This window comes from Heliangelus exortis, chromosome 2, assembly GCF_036169615.1.
Source record: "Heliangelus exortis chromosome 2, bHelExo1.hap1, whole genome shotgun sequence".
In the NCBI taxonomy this organism is placed as follows: Eukaryota; Metazoa; Chordata; class Aves; order Apodiformes; family Trochilidae; genus Heliangelus; species Heliangelus exortis.
Window position 1 is genome coordinate 118,362,529 of NC_092423.1, and position 13,459 is coordinate 118,375,987.

Consider the following 13,459-nt stretch of genomic DNA (forward strand, 5'->3'; position numbering starts at 1 on the left):
CAGCTTCCATTTGTCAAAAAATGTGAAAAAGGTGCCTGTCAAAACAACAATATTGTGTCCGTGGTATCTATGTGTCAGACAGCCAAGAATTCTGCATAACTTGAGATCTCCATCAGAATTTTTGTTTTAAAAAAAAGAGTTTTATCAGTAGCAGTAAATTTAGAGAGAATCTGTGGTTACTGGTACAGTCTACTGTAGCTGGTCTAAGGAAGTTAATGGGTGTTTTTTTGAAGAATAAACTGATAAATTCAATATAGTACCATGCCAAAAAAAAAAAAAAAAAAAAAAAAAAAAGCAAGCTCATTTCATAAGTTTTAGAAAGCTGGATTCTCCTACTCCCTCATGAGCTCTAGAAGCAGGTTCTCAGCAAATGCAATACACCATTAACTTATCATCTGGCAGTTAGAGCACATCTTTCCTTTTCTTTGTATGTCAGTTATCTCATTCACACATCATGATGCCATTCAGCCTCCCCTCTTCTTTCAGATGAAAACTGTTATAAAGCCCACCTCTCTCTATACCTGAGGTTCTGCAACACCTTTTTCTGCAACTTTTTTTTCCACTCTTGTTTCCACTTTTTCATCCTTCCTAAGGTATTCTGTTCCAATCACTCATCCTCATTTTCCCAGGTCTTGTCCTCTTCCTTCATGTTTTTATATGCTTTCTCAATCCTCCACTGCCATGGCAGTACTTCTGACCCTCAAATAATTTTCTGTCCAGCTGTGTCACTATCACAAAATGGCTGAAATGGGACAGGACCTCTGGAGGTCCAACCCTGCCATGCTCAAGAAGGGCAAACTAGACCCAGCTGGGAAGTTAGTAAAATGAGATGAGAAGACAGACTATGTTGGAACATGGTGGTTCATTCTGATGACCATTCTTTGATCTACAATCAATTGTGAATGTGTTTGAACTGAACAGATGCAAAGGTCTTAATTTTCCTTTCCACCTTCTTTCACATCCACCCCAATTTCCCCCAGCTAAAAGGGATGGTTCTTTGTCATCTGAATTCCAGTGGAGTTAGCATACTACATCTGGGTAGACAGAAGTGGTTTGAAGTCATCTGTAGGTCAGCAAACAAGACAAAAATAGGTACATTTAAAAAACTCTAATTTTGACAGTGATAATCTTGAATGGGTACCACCAGCAATAAGTGAAGAAGAGATACTGTTAGACAGCAACCTGGCTTCCAAGCCAGTTCCAATTCCAACACTGCTGTATCCTGCAGCTAATAAACAGGACTACATTGGGGGAATTTCTGCAACTGCAGAAAAAGCAGCAATTGAAAGCCTTTGGGAAAAATGATCACTCCTATCACATAATATCTTGAATTATCAGTGAAAATCAGATAAGAAATGAAATTCATCTCTATTTCATTATTGCTGGAGGTTCTCATATTGTGAATATAATTATAGTTGGAAGTTTTGGGCTGGGAGAACCTCAAAAAGGAAGCACACCATGAATATTCCCCAGAATAGTAACGTTGCAACACACTAGCAGGCCACAGTACTTAGCATTTCTGGGCAAACCTGGGAAACACATCATGGACCCAATTGCCAGAAAGACCTGTAGCTTTTCATGGCTTTCAACACCTAAACATTAATAGAAAAGCCAGATATATATAGTTTGTGAAAAATCTCAGCCTACACATTGTTCCAATACAACAGGACCCTTTCTAAGATTACTATCCCCCTAAATTCCTATGGAGTGAGGCTGAATAGTCACATAATTGTCTGGGGGTGTCCATATGAACTGCAGACTCTCTGTGAGGCAAAGGCAGGGTCACAGGGATTTATCCTGAAAAGAGCTGCCTAGTGAGCACCTTGGGCCCAGAGAGTTTGTTACTGTGGGTGCTGGTGCCGGGTGAATCAGAGTCTCTGGGCTTCAGCCAAAATACCCCCTCAGTGCTTCACTGAGCCAGGCAAATGGCCTGGTTTCAGTCATTTAATTTCAGGACTCCAGAGACTCTGAGGTCTCTTCTTTTTAACTTAACTGGATGTTCCTATGGCCTGGGTTATGTATGTCTGTATAATCCGCATTTGTTTCATCTTAAGTATTTTACTCCTATTTCTCTAGGCAATGCAGCTGACTGCAAAAAGAACGTCTCTCTCAGTGATGTCTTCTGCTGTAACAAACAGAGAAAAACATGATACTAACAAAAATAGCAAGAAGCACCACAAAACATTCACATATATAATGAAAACAGATGTTTGCTGATGTGCTGGGAGGGGCAGTATTGTTTACTGTATAAACAACCATAAGTATGGGGGCTGCTTTTCATTTCCCTAATCCTTCCTTGACATCCTTGGTCTGTTACCTACAAACTAATCTACTTCATGCATAAACTTTTAATTCAGAGTTCTAGCATTCATCATGCAGCTGATTGTCTTTATCTAGGCACTTTTTCATTTGGAAAACAGTTTCCATTAAAAACACATTCTTAGCAGAATTACTAAAAAGACTTGACAATCTTTCAGATCACCATAAGGGCATGGCATGATGATTTCCTTGCATGGTAATAATTTCAGAAGTTCAGTTTGGGAAGGAAACATTCTCCATTTTTGAGATTTAATTACCTAAGTGATTATTAAAGGAAGGAATGTATTACAGGGACAAAAATAATCTCACTGACTAAATTTTTTTAGCAACATTTTGTATCACTCCATTCTACTCCCTACTCCCCCTCTAACTGTCAAGGTTTTCTTTTTCCTTTGGCTTTCAGAGATGGGAGGTTGACAGTGCCAGAGGTAGAATTTCTCTTTTTATCTGCAAAAATTTACAGCACAGGTAATGGCATGTTTTCAACCTCCCTGTCCTTATCGAGTCAGGCTCTTCGTTTAACCACTGTCAGCCTGTAAAAGGTCATGTAACAGGAGCTTGAACATTATAATCTTTTTGAAAATTTGCCATATGGAAAAAGTGGCATCAGTGTTACTTAGAGTGTAGGATAAGTAACTGTTTGCTTCTTTTATTTTGATTTTGTACTTCAATTGCCCTGGTTCCCCCAGATGAGAACTTCAGTGGAGCTAGTAAGTAACCAGAGAAGTTCTAGTGAGGTACTCAACTTGTGAGCTTGAGCATCCTCATAGCTAAGCAGTAAAGGTTGGGTACATAAATACAGGCTGATGGCTTGGATTTACCTGAAGAATTATAATTATCCTAGGATTATGTAGGAACCTCTGGATTATTAGAGAAGACTATTTCAATCCTCTGTTACCCGAGACTTAGTCCAACAGATCAAAGGTTGATCTGTTCTTTGATTGAATAGGATGATGATTTAAGTGATGGTAGTTTAAGTTGTTTAAAATTCCTTGAGTTACTGAGTAAATCACTTGCCTTTGTAGATGAACTGTAGGTCTGGCCTCTCCCTAGGTCAGAAGAGCTGCAGTTGAACTCCAAACTGAGATAACATTTTGTTTCTCAGTACTTTTTTGCAGAGACTTTTATAACAGCAATGTTATGCCATTCTACAATTCCACAATGTGCTGACCTGAGGTACTGCACATGATTCTTATTTCTCCATCTTGGAAAAATAATGTAGTAGGATTACAAAAGATACCTACAGGGAGACAAACATGATGAAAGCTGTTTCGCAACTTTCACAGAAAAGAGTAAATTTTATCAAAACTCTTCATACTCAAGTGAACTGAAAGGTAATGTACTACAGGTCTACAAAATCGCTCTTGACTCAGAAAAGGAAATAATCAATCCCTACTTATCTGTAGTGACAAAAGGAGGGGGGATCAAATAAAAGAGCTGTGCTGTTTTCAAAACAAAAGGAGAGACTTTTGTATGCTGTGGAAACTCTTGCCATGCATACAGCAGAAGTTAAGAGATTGTGTGAGTTCACTCAGCCACTGGGGGGAGAACACACAAAAAAACAGAATAAAATTATTTGTAGGCTATTAAATATAGACAATTTTATGACAGGCTTGTCCTGGTTCCTCACTGCCTGTCTAAAAGATGCTTACCTCCAGTCTAGTACAAGCATAACGGGATGGAAGAGTAGGACCTGGAGATTGAATACTGCCACTGGTAGTAGATTTTCATAATAATTGGAGTTTATCATCCCAAATCTTTGATATTGAATCTTTGATAGTGTTGCAGTGTGACAGGAAACTGCATATGCAGAGATGTGCATCTAAGTAAGCATCCAGTTCTAATTTGTTAATGATTACTTTAAACTTCTAGTAAGAATTGATTGCTAGCAGCACATTAATACGTTTAGGACAGATGAGTAACCACCTACCACTCTGTCAGAGTAAAAATGATAAAACAAATACCAGATGGGAAACACCAGTGGTTTGAGTGGCTTCAGTTCCAATTGCTAAATCTAACTTTCTTAGTATCATACTAGGGAGACAGAAATTAAACAGCAGCAGAGAAGCAATGATGACCATTCTTGCTCTCCCTAGAAAACAGGCCCCAATTGTAATGTTTTACATGTGTAACCAAGCCACAGTCCCAGAGTACCTGAACAGGGTCCTGCTGCTGCTGCTAGCTTCAGCTGAGAGTCTCTAGCAAGCCAAGGTAATGACTTAGATCTGAAGTCTAGCAAGGGAACACTGTAGACAGGACCAGAAGGAAGGCTGTTGCCCGGGTCTGATACTCCTCCAGGAGCTGCAGCTAGAAACAGGATTGGAGAGCAAGCTACCCACCTCACAGGGCCAGCATCTATCCAGGAAAACCAGTCGACAACCCAAGGCCAAACTTTAGTGGGGTTTCTGAGCCCCACCAGAAGGTGCAGTGGGTTTTCCAAGTGTGGCCGATCAGGGCAATTAAAGACAATTTGTGCCATCAGGGCCCTGGCAGATGTGAGGGAAGGACACTCAGCAGGAACCAGCTTAGCCAGTGCTTTTGCTTTGACAGCCTCCGATTTGTACAGGAAATCAGAGGGAGATTTCTGGGTCACACTGAAATCCCTGCCCATCTTGCAATATTTAGATACTCAAATATTTATATGCTCAAAACAAGGAGGCACTCTTTAAACTTAGGAAGAAGTCAACTTCTGTCCTCTTGAGGTCAGTAATAAAATTCCCATTGATTTCAGTGGGGTCAAGTCTTAGCCTCACTGTTTCTTTTCCTGAGCTGCTGTTTTAAGTCCAACGCGGTAATAAAAATAATTAGAGGAAGTGCCACAGACTCTTTTTCCAAGCCTTTTCTGGACATCACGTGGATCTCTCCTATATCATTGCATTTTATACTCCCTGCTTTGACCCTTGTGTCAGGCTAATGGCTTTTTGATTAAGAGTCAGATAAACCTGCTCCAGAGTGCATCAATATCACTCGCTTTCGGCCAGAGGTCTGGGTCAGTGACGTGAGCGTGAAATATGCCTTTCCTCCTGCCCTGCTGGTGGGAGAATGTTGTGCTACTGTAGGGTTTGCTAGTTGGAGTTAAAGACAACCTAGTGATAGAAACAGGAGTGGGGTCCTTCCTGTGCTAATTCTTTATCCCCAAACTGTTCCACTATCTTTATCACAAACTTTTACCCCATTTGTTTCTGAAAATGGATGAATAGTATTAGTGTTTTCTTGTCAGGATCTGGGGATTTGTTGTTAATTTTTGCTTGAGAAGAATAAACTGATACAATGTGACTAGTAGCATGCCAGGAGTTTAATGCATAAGTTAGTGTTTTCAATGTTTTTCTTCTCTGAGGTTCATCATTGTTTGGGGTTCAGCAAGTAACTGCTCCTAAGATTATCCTCTGCTCTGCTCTCAGTGTCCTGTGTACCCAGGCTGTCAGAAGTGTGTGGCCATCCGTCTTGTAGCCAGGAATCATGGAACTGACACAACACGTGGGATTTAGGTGTCTACCTAAATTTAGCAGTGAATGCATATGTGCACAAGCTTTCTAGTTTAAGATGACCTTGGCTCGCAGTAGACACTTAAATTCTGGTGACTTTCTGTCTGAAACCTACTCCTTGTACCCCTACATAAGAACCCTTGAATCTTCGGTGTCACAATTCTTATTATATCCTGATTTAAAGAATTGCTTGGGTCAATTTGCCCCTCTAGTCACAGTTAATTGCTGCTGGTATTCTCACATGGGACCTTAAAAAAATTTAAGATGTGGAGGAACTTGCACTAGCAAAATACAACAGAGATCCCTTTCATATCTTGTAAGTTATCCTCTAAAACAAACTTATTGAGGTTCATGCATTTGGCAACTTGCCTTTGGAAGAACTGCTGTGCCACAGAAGAAAAGATGTTTTTCTAATTGGGATTATTTTCTCATTCAGTCATTAATTTTGCATAAAAACACCAAAATATCATTGAGCCATAGTTTCTTTCAAAGATCTTTCTATTGTGATGAAATAGTTTGATTTTATAGTATCTAATACAATAGATACTAATTCCTATCATGTGCAGTATTTTTCAAATTCTTCACAGTAGCAGCCTTCTGGTAATAGACATTATTACTCCTTTAAAATTGTGTAACAGTCTCAGTGTGTTGTTCTGTACTGTTTGTTTGTGTTAATTTGTGAAGTGCTGAGGAATCCAGGGTGGTTGCACAATCTCTGTAGGTATCAGGTTATGTTCAGCACTGAGACTCCTGCAGAGCTACTGATTTTGGGTAGAACAAAGGAAAGACTCCTGCTTTCCACTGAGAAGACATCAAACTGTTTCTTGACCATGAAAAGGAGACAAAATACATAATCTCCTCAGGCTAGCTAATAGCCCTGTTAGCAAATAACAAGCTAGATCTATATTCATATACTGTGGTTACTGTACAGAGCTTTGCAGTCTTGCAGAGAAGACTTTGGGTTTTACCTTTACTTCATTTCTCCCTTCCAAAGAAGAGGGATGACAAACAGGCAGCAAGTCTCCATTGTGTATGTATTTATATATGTGAATTAAGGTTTTGTTTTTTTTAAAAATGCATGCTACTACACTTTATGGTTTGAAAAATGATGTGATATTAATAGAAAAGATTTCACAACAATGCATGTACCCAGGGAATGGAGGCTAAGCTTTGGTGTATAAAGTTAATTTGATAATTTCCTGACTTGTGCTTGGCTGGTGATAACACATTCACTTTCTCATAAAGCTAGTATTTACAGAGACCATAAAAAACATAGCCTAAATTTGATTCAATTTTTATTTTAGTGATTTTTGTATTCTAGTGCATCTCTTTCTACTGAAATACTGTTGGCATAATTGATTAATGTAAAAAAAAATTAAGTATCTTCTTTTTCTTTATCTGTCAAGAACTCTAATCTTTGCTTATAGCCTCCAGACTTACTAAGCTAGAGCAATCAAGGGCATTTCAATGGTTGCAAGAAAGCTGCTTGTTTGCATGTATTTGGGAAGGCAACAGTGAAACTACTTAGAGATACCATCATCTTTGGGGATTTTTGCAAGACTGCCTTTTGGCAACAGTCCTTTAAAACTGAAATAGACTTGACTTTCTGGAAAAGATGGACACTGTTAGTTGCTTTTGGTGCTGTATAACACCCAGAATGTTTTCTATGTTTTTACCAATTTTACATCTCATTTCTGTCCAGCAATGAACAACTCCTATCTTGTCTGTATTTACAACAGCTGCAAGAGCTGTTGGTATGGTTATCACCTGCCCTCTGGTCACTTCTCCAGCTCCAGGAGGGAATTTCCATCAGGAATGAAGGCTCAGGCTTCATTTTCTACCCTTTTTGTCAGATTCCTTTTTGACACTGGGCTAATTCTGCTTGAGCTTTAAGCCAACTGTCTGATAGAAGGTATTGGACCTTCCTTATGCTTCTATGAGTAAAAGGTTTATGGTTGTTTTCCTGTGCAAAATTCTAATAATCTACCTCCAAAGAGGGAAGCATAATATCTGGCATAGAAGGACACACACACCTACCATCCCAATAAGATCTGTATTATGCTTCTACAGGATCTGGAGTAACCACCTGACTTCACTAGAGTTCAGCCTCATGACTAAAATGTAGTCTTTTGGTGGCCAAATTCTCTCTTTGGAGGTAGATGTAGCTTCTTAACTTAGAGAAATCACTTGCAAGCTTCATGACACCTAATTCTAGTACATTGTAATTTTGGACAGCAACAGTGAGGAAATAATATCAAAAGCTATGATTCAGGTGGTAAGGGTTAGTTTTTGCATGTGATTGAGGGGGAAGACTAAATATTTTCCTTTTGGATAGCAGCACAAGTCCCTCCCTAGCACTAAGCTTCTCCTACCTTTTATACTGATGTTATTTCTTAACTCCATATGTAAGCATATGGATTTACTAAGTTGAGCAATGGATTTAAATGCTCGGTGATGTTGCTAATCTAAAAGAGCAACTTAGCTTCTACGTGCATTACAAAAAAAAAAAAAAAAAAAAAAAAAATTGGATTTGTTTCAAAGCAGAAATGGTTAACTGGGAAAACACAGCCCAGCACCACAGGCTCCCTATGTGCAAGTGCTTTAATGACCCCCAACTTTTAAAAATTTGTCAGACATAAAAGCAGTACTAATCCGATTAGTAACTGTGATTGAGTAAATCTACTGTAAAAATGGACCGTGCCCTGTTTTGAACATGATACCATGCTGGTCATTTGAGAACTGCCACTGTGGAACATAAAAGTCTCTTTGATGGAATATTTATTTCATGAGTTTAAAAAAGGGATAATATAGTATTGTTTGTTTTCAGCACTACTTGTAAAATTTTATTAGCCAAGGAGCCAATATTCAAAACAGTCAAGACCTGTGATGTGCAGTAAGGGAGGGATGAAAGCTCATCACAGAGGAAATCAAGTGGTTAAGTCCAAGAATTGCTCACTCTACTTCTTTCAGTTGCAGCGCCCTGTTAGGAATAAAAGGAGGATAAGTACTTTGAAAAACCATATTTGCTAAATTGAGAAAGTCAGCAATCTGTTGTGTGGCCTTGGAAACTCTCACTGGGCTTTCTATCTGCCCTCCAGAATATTTCTGCATGTCACTTTGGCACTCACAGATACTAATTTTAAAGCAGAGAAATGTCTTCATTCCTCGGAGCTCACATGCACTGCAATTAGTCTTATTATAAAATGCCAAAATATTTCTGGCAGCTAAAATAAAGTCCAGGGAAATGTCCACACCACTGATGAATGAGTTCCTTGAAATGAAGTAGGGGTGCGCACGAGCCACGACATTTGGATCTTGATCCAGGTCTGGAAGACCTGAGGATTGTGTTTTGGCTAGGTCCACTATATATATAGAAGGAGATCAGCAGCAGCATTTCTATCCAGCTTTCATTAACTGTAAGTGCATGCACATGTATGCACACGCACAGTTTACAGTTGTTTTCCAAGCTTCAAATAGAACAATAAATGATATTGCATATAAAATTTCTCATTTTTCATTCACCCACATGTAGTGGTATTTCCTTTCCGGTCAATGTCTAAGAAGCTGACTTGAGACAGGAATGCTTGACCAGCCCCTCTTGTGCTAACACGAATGTTCTATTTACCTAATTAAATATTACCTCAAGCTCTTTGTGTGGTGGAACGTGCCAGCCAGTGAGAGAGAAAAAACACACTTTCCTAAGCCAGAAAGTGCACTTTTCAGACATGAGATGCCATTTATCACCCCAGCTGAAAAAGTTTTCATTTTTTAAAGCTTGTAAAGAAGGGCTTTCATTTTGTTCACCAAAGTGAAAAAAATTATCACTTTAAGGATCTATGGAAAGCCTCATTTGTCCTGGAACAAATCTCTTGCTTCAGGTTCAATCTGACTGTGTTTTTGTGCTAATGGAAACAGTTTAGACCTTCAGAAGAGGCTGTCAGGACATAACTCCTGCTTTTTCTTCCACACCAGAGCATTTGCAGGGGTCTGGAGCCTGTGCCTCTCTCTGCTCCCACACCCCTATACCTGAACCTTTTGGTACCCAGGGAAGCTTCCGAACCACTGTGACGTGATACAGTAATTCCCACTGGGAAGCAAGGATGGAGCCATGGAGGAGTGATGCCATGGTGATGCCAAGGGATCTGTGCCAGGAGGGCAGCTTGAGGGACCCACACACTGAGGGTGACCGAGGGGCACTGGGCAGGGCTCACACGCTGCTGTGCTCTCACTTTGGGAACCCAGCTTCTAATTGCATTCGTGTCTTCAAGATCTCACCAGAAACCCATTTGTTCCTGGATCCAGACAGCTATGGAGCACAGGTGAGAGAAATCCCAGGTGTAAAGTCCAGACGTGTTGGGAAGTGAAGAAGGGGAAGTCCCTAGTGCTGTCAGTGCTCCCAAGTGAGGCTTTAAACTCCAGCTGTGGGACAGTCTTCTGCAATGACTCTTGCTGAACACTTGCACTTAATCTGCATTTCTTTGAACAAAGTTCATGGACTTACAATTTAAATATGGTAAAAAAAAAAATCAGTGAAAAATGTTTTCACTTTCTTTGAAATATCATATGACCCACTCTGTATAAAAACCCCACAGGAAACAGTGACCATAGCACCTACCTACTGAGATTCTAAAATGACTCTGTGATTTTCAGGTAGTTAAATTTATGACATAAATTATCTATCAAGCAACATGAAGAAGTACACAAGGTAATAAATATTCAGTATTTTAGTGTAGGCTAACTACAGTGGAGTTGAGTCTGTAAATCTAAAGGAGACTGCAAAATAATCCCAGTAATTTCTGATATACATGAAACATTATGTTCTATAAAAAGGGACACAAACCAAGCCTGTGAAAATACAATATGAATTTTCTCACAAACATTTTACATCCTGACAAAAGCTGAACTTGATCCACTACTCTTTTACACTTCCAGAATATTCTATTTCAGTATATTTCACAATCAGACTATTTGCTAGGAAAAAAGCCTGTTTCTTTTGAAACACAGGAATTGTATATTTTCATCCTTCTCAACTAGGAAATCCCAAATGTACAGTGTCCCAGGCTGCTTGTTAAGGATGATGGTTTGTGTAGAGCAAGCCATGAACAACTCTTTGTTTCCTTTCCAAACAGTTTTATAAATAGAGCTCACTTACGATCTCATAAACTTCATTCTAACCCGAGGCCTTTCTGCATAGCTTCATTTACACGCTCACAAATTGAGCATTTAAGAGGTTTACTTTAGTTTGATAATGATCTATTAGGGCTGATTATAAAATAAAATAAAAAAAATCAGGTATCTAGTACAAATACTCATTCACATAAACAACACATCACCTCATTTCATTGTGGTCTCATTTCTGAATGGGGTATCAAGTTCATAACGTTATTCTGGGGCAAATTTATAACATAGAGTTTTGGAGCTTGTACTCTTTCAAAAATACAGAACACCAGATCTTGAGCTATTCTGGGGGAAGTTCCTTCTCCACAGAGGCCATAGTGGCAAATCAGATGAAATTTTACACGTAGGTATGTACATGTGCATAATGTGGCCAGAGAACAAAGGTGGAAGGATGGTATTAGTAGCAGGACTTACACCGTCCTGGTCATTTAAAAACTGCATTCAACATGTCACTGGTTATTATTTCGGCTTCTTTGTTTTCAAGTTGTAACATATCTCAGATAACGATTCCTGATCCCTTGCCCACATTCTTTTCTTTTAAATTCCTTTCTAGGCTCCTGTCTTAAACAACATTATTCATCTTCCTGACCTTACATGTGAAGCAAATGGCGTACCCTCTGGTGTGACTCTTGACTTCATGACCGTGCCTTGGAGGGAGCCTGGTGCTGAGCAGTGGAGGGAGGGAGTGGTTGTCACCACTGCCACCATGCTGCTGTTCCCCAGCAAGACGAGCTGGGCTGGATAGAAAAAGTGGGAATTATGCTGTGAATTCATATATTCATCATAGAATCATGGAATGTCAGGCTGGAAGGGATCTCACGGATCATCTGGTCCAACCCTTCTAATATTATTGTTTATATGATATGTCTCAGCATCCCATTGAGCTGAGACTTAAAACTTTCCAAAGTGGGGGAATCCACCACTCCCCCTGGGAGACCTTTCCAATGTCTGACTGTCCTCAGAGTGAAAAATTTTCCTCTTGTGTTCAAACAGAATCTCCCCAGGAGCAACTTGTTCCCGTTGACCCTTGTCTTGTCCATGTGACTCCTTGTAAATAGGGAGTCTCCATCTTCTTTGTAGATGCCCTATAAGTACTGGAACATTGTAATAAAGTCTCCCCTAAGCCTTCTCTTCTCAAGGCTGAAGAGACCCAGTTGTCTCAGCCTCTCCTCATACAGCAGGTGCCCTGTCCTGCAGTCATCCTCGTAGCTCTTCTCTGGACCCTCTCCAGCCTGTCTGCATTCTTTTTGTACAACAGGGACCAAAAATGGGAGATTCCAGGTGCAGTCTGACAAGTGCTGAGTAGAGCAGGATGATGACTTCTTTGTCTCTGCTGGTGATGCCCTTGTTGATGCAGCCCAGCATCCTGTTGGCTTTCCTGCTGCAGCATTGCTGTTCGCTCATGTTGAGCCTGTTGTCCACCAAGATCCCCAGGCCCCTTTGCACAAGGTTTCTCTAATTATGGTTGCTGCCTTACACCAGCATATGAGGTCATTCATCAGAGTCAGCAAAGGAGGGGAAAGAGGAACATGCCAAACAGGAATAAGTGTAGCCCAGAGACTTTATCTGCTGTCACTTCTATTGCTGCTGCCCTGAGAAAAGCTGTCACAATGTTGGTGGCTTGAAGTGACTGGAAGGAGTCCAAGGGAACAGGGAAATTTATGGGGGAAGAGAAGCAGTGCTACAAGAAAGAATGGGGTAAAGACTTCAAAAAATCTGTCTCTCCTGCCAAATATAATTTTATTACTCTGTTCCTCTATTACTATTCTGCCGAACTTCTCTGTGATCAGTATCCCAAAGCTATTCTCCAGCAAAGAAACAAAGGGAAAGTCTGGCCACCCACCAGTGCTGGAACTGCACTATGCTTAGTCCATAGATGATAAACTAAGGATGTAAGTGAGGCCGGGTATTTAGAGAGAGGCAATAACTTGATCTGTCTCTTCATGTTATCAAAAAGAGGAAAAATGAGGTTGACAGATTCTTTTTCTGATCTGAAGCAGGCTTACATGCCTAAAAGTTTGTTGCTTCATTTGCCAATTCTATCAACCAATCTATCAGTAAAAATATTCACCTTTCTTTAAACTGTGCCTCACTTATTTAATACACAGAAAGTCCAATAACCGTAAAAATGTGAAGTGCCAAAAAAGATAAATGCCATATTACATCCTCTCAAATAAAAATTATAACTGAGCATGTGACTGTATTACTCACTTCTCTGTAACTGTTAGCAGAGAAGATGCCAGTGGCTGGTTTTCCTCTGGAGAGTCCATGAGACCAAATGTGGGACTGAAATAATTGGAAAAAACACAGACACAGTAATTTATTTTCCATGCCAGATAATCTTTAAATCCCTGACAAACATTCTTTTAGCCAAGCTTTCTGCTCACAGTTTATTTCAGGTATGATACTGCCATTCTTCAGCACTGCAAGGAACCTGTAAAAATATTACCCCAATTGGGTTCATGTATGGATAGGCA

The 13,459-nt window shown here is 39.8% G+C and overlaps 1 long non-coding RNA gene across 1 annotated transcript; it reads left to right on the top strand.

Annotated features, from left to right (window-relative positions):
* The first annotated feature begins 445 nt into the window (after positions 1–445).
* Positions 446–12,131, top strand: LOC139793282 (uncharacterized). Its single transcript, XR_011724567.1, has 2 exons — positions 446–6,834; positions 11,536–12,131. It is a non-coding gene; the product is annotated as an uncharacterized lncRNA (long non-coding RNA).
* Positions 12,132–13,459: the final 1,328 nt, after the last annotated feature.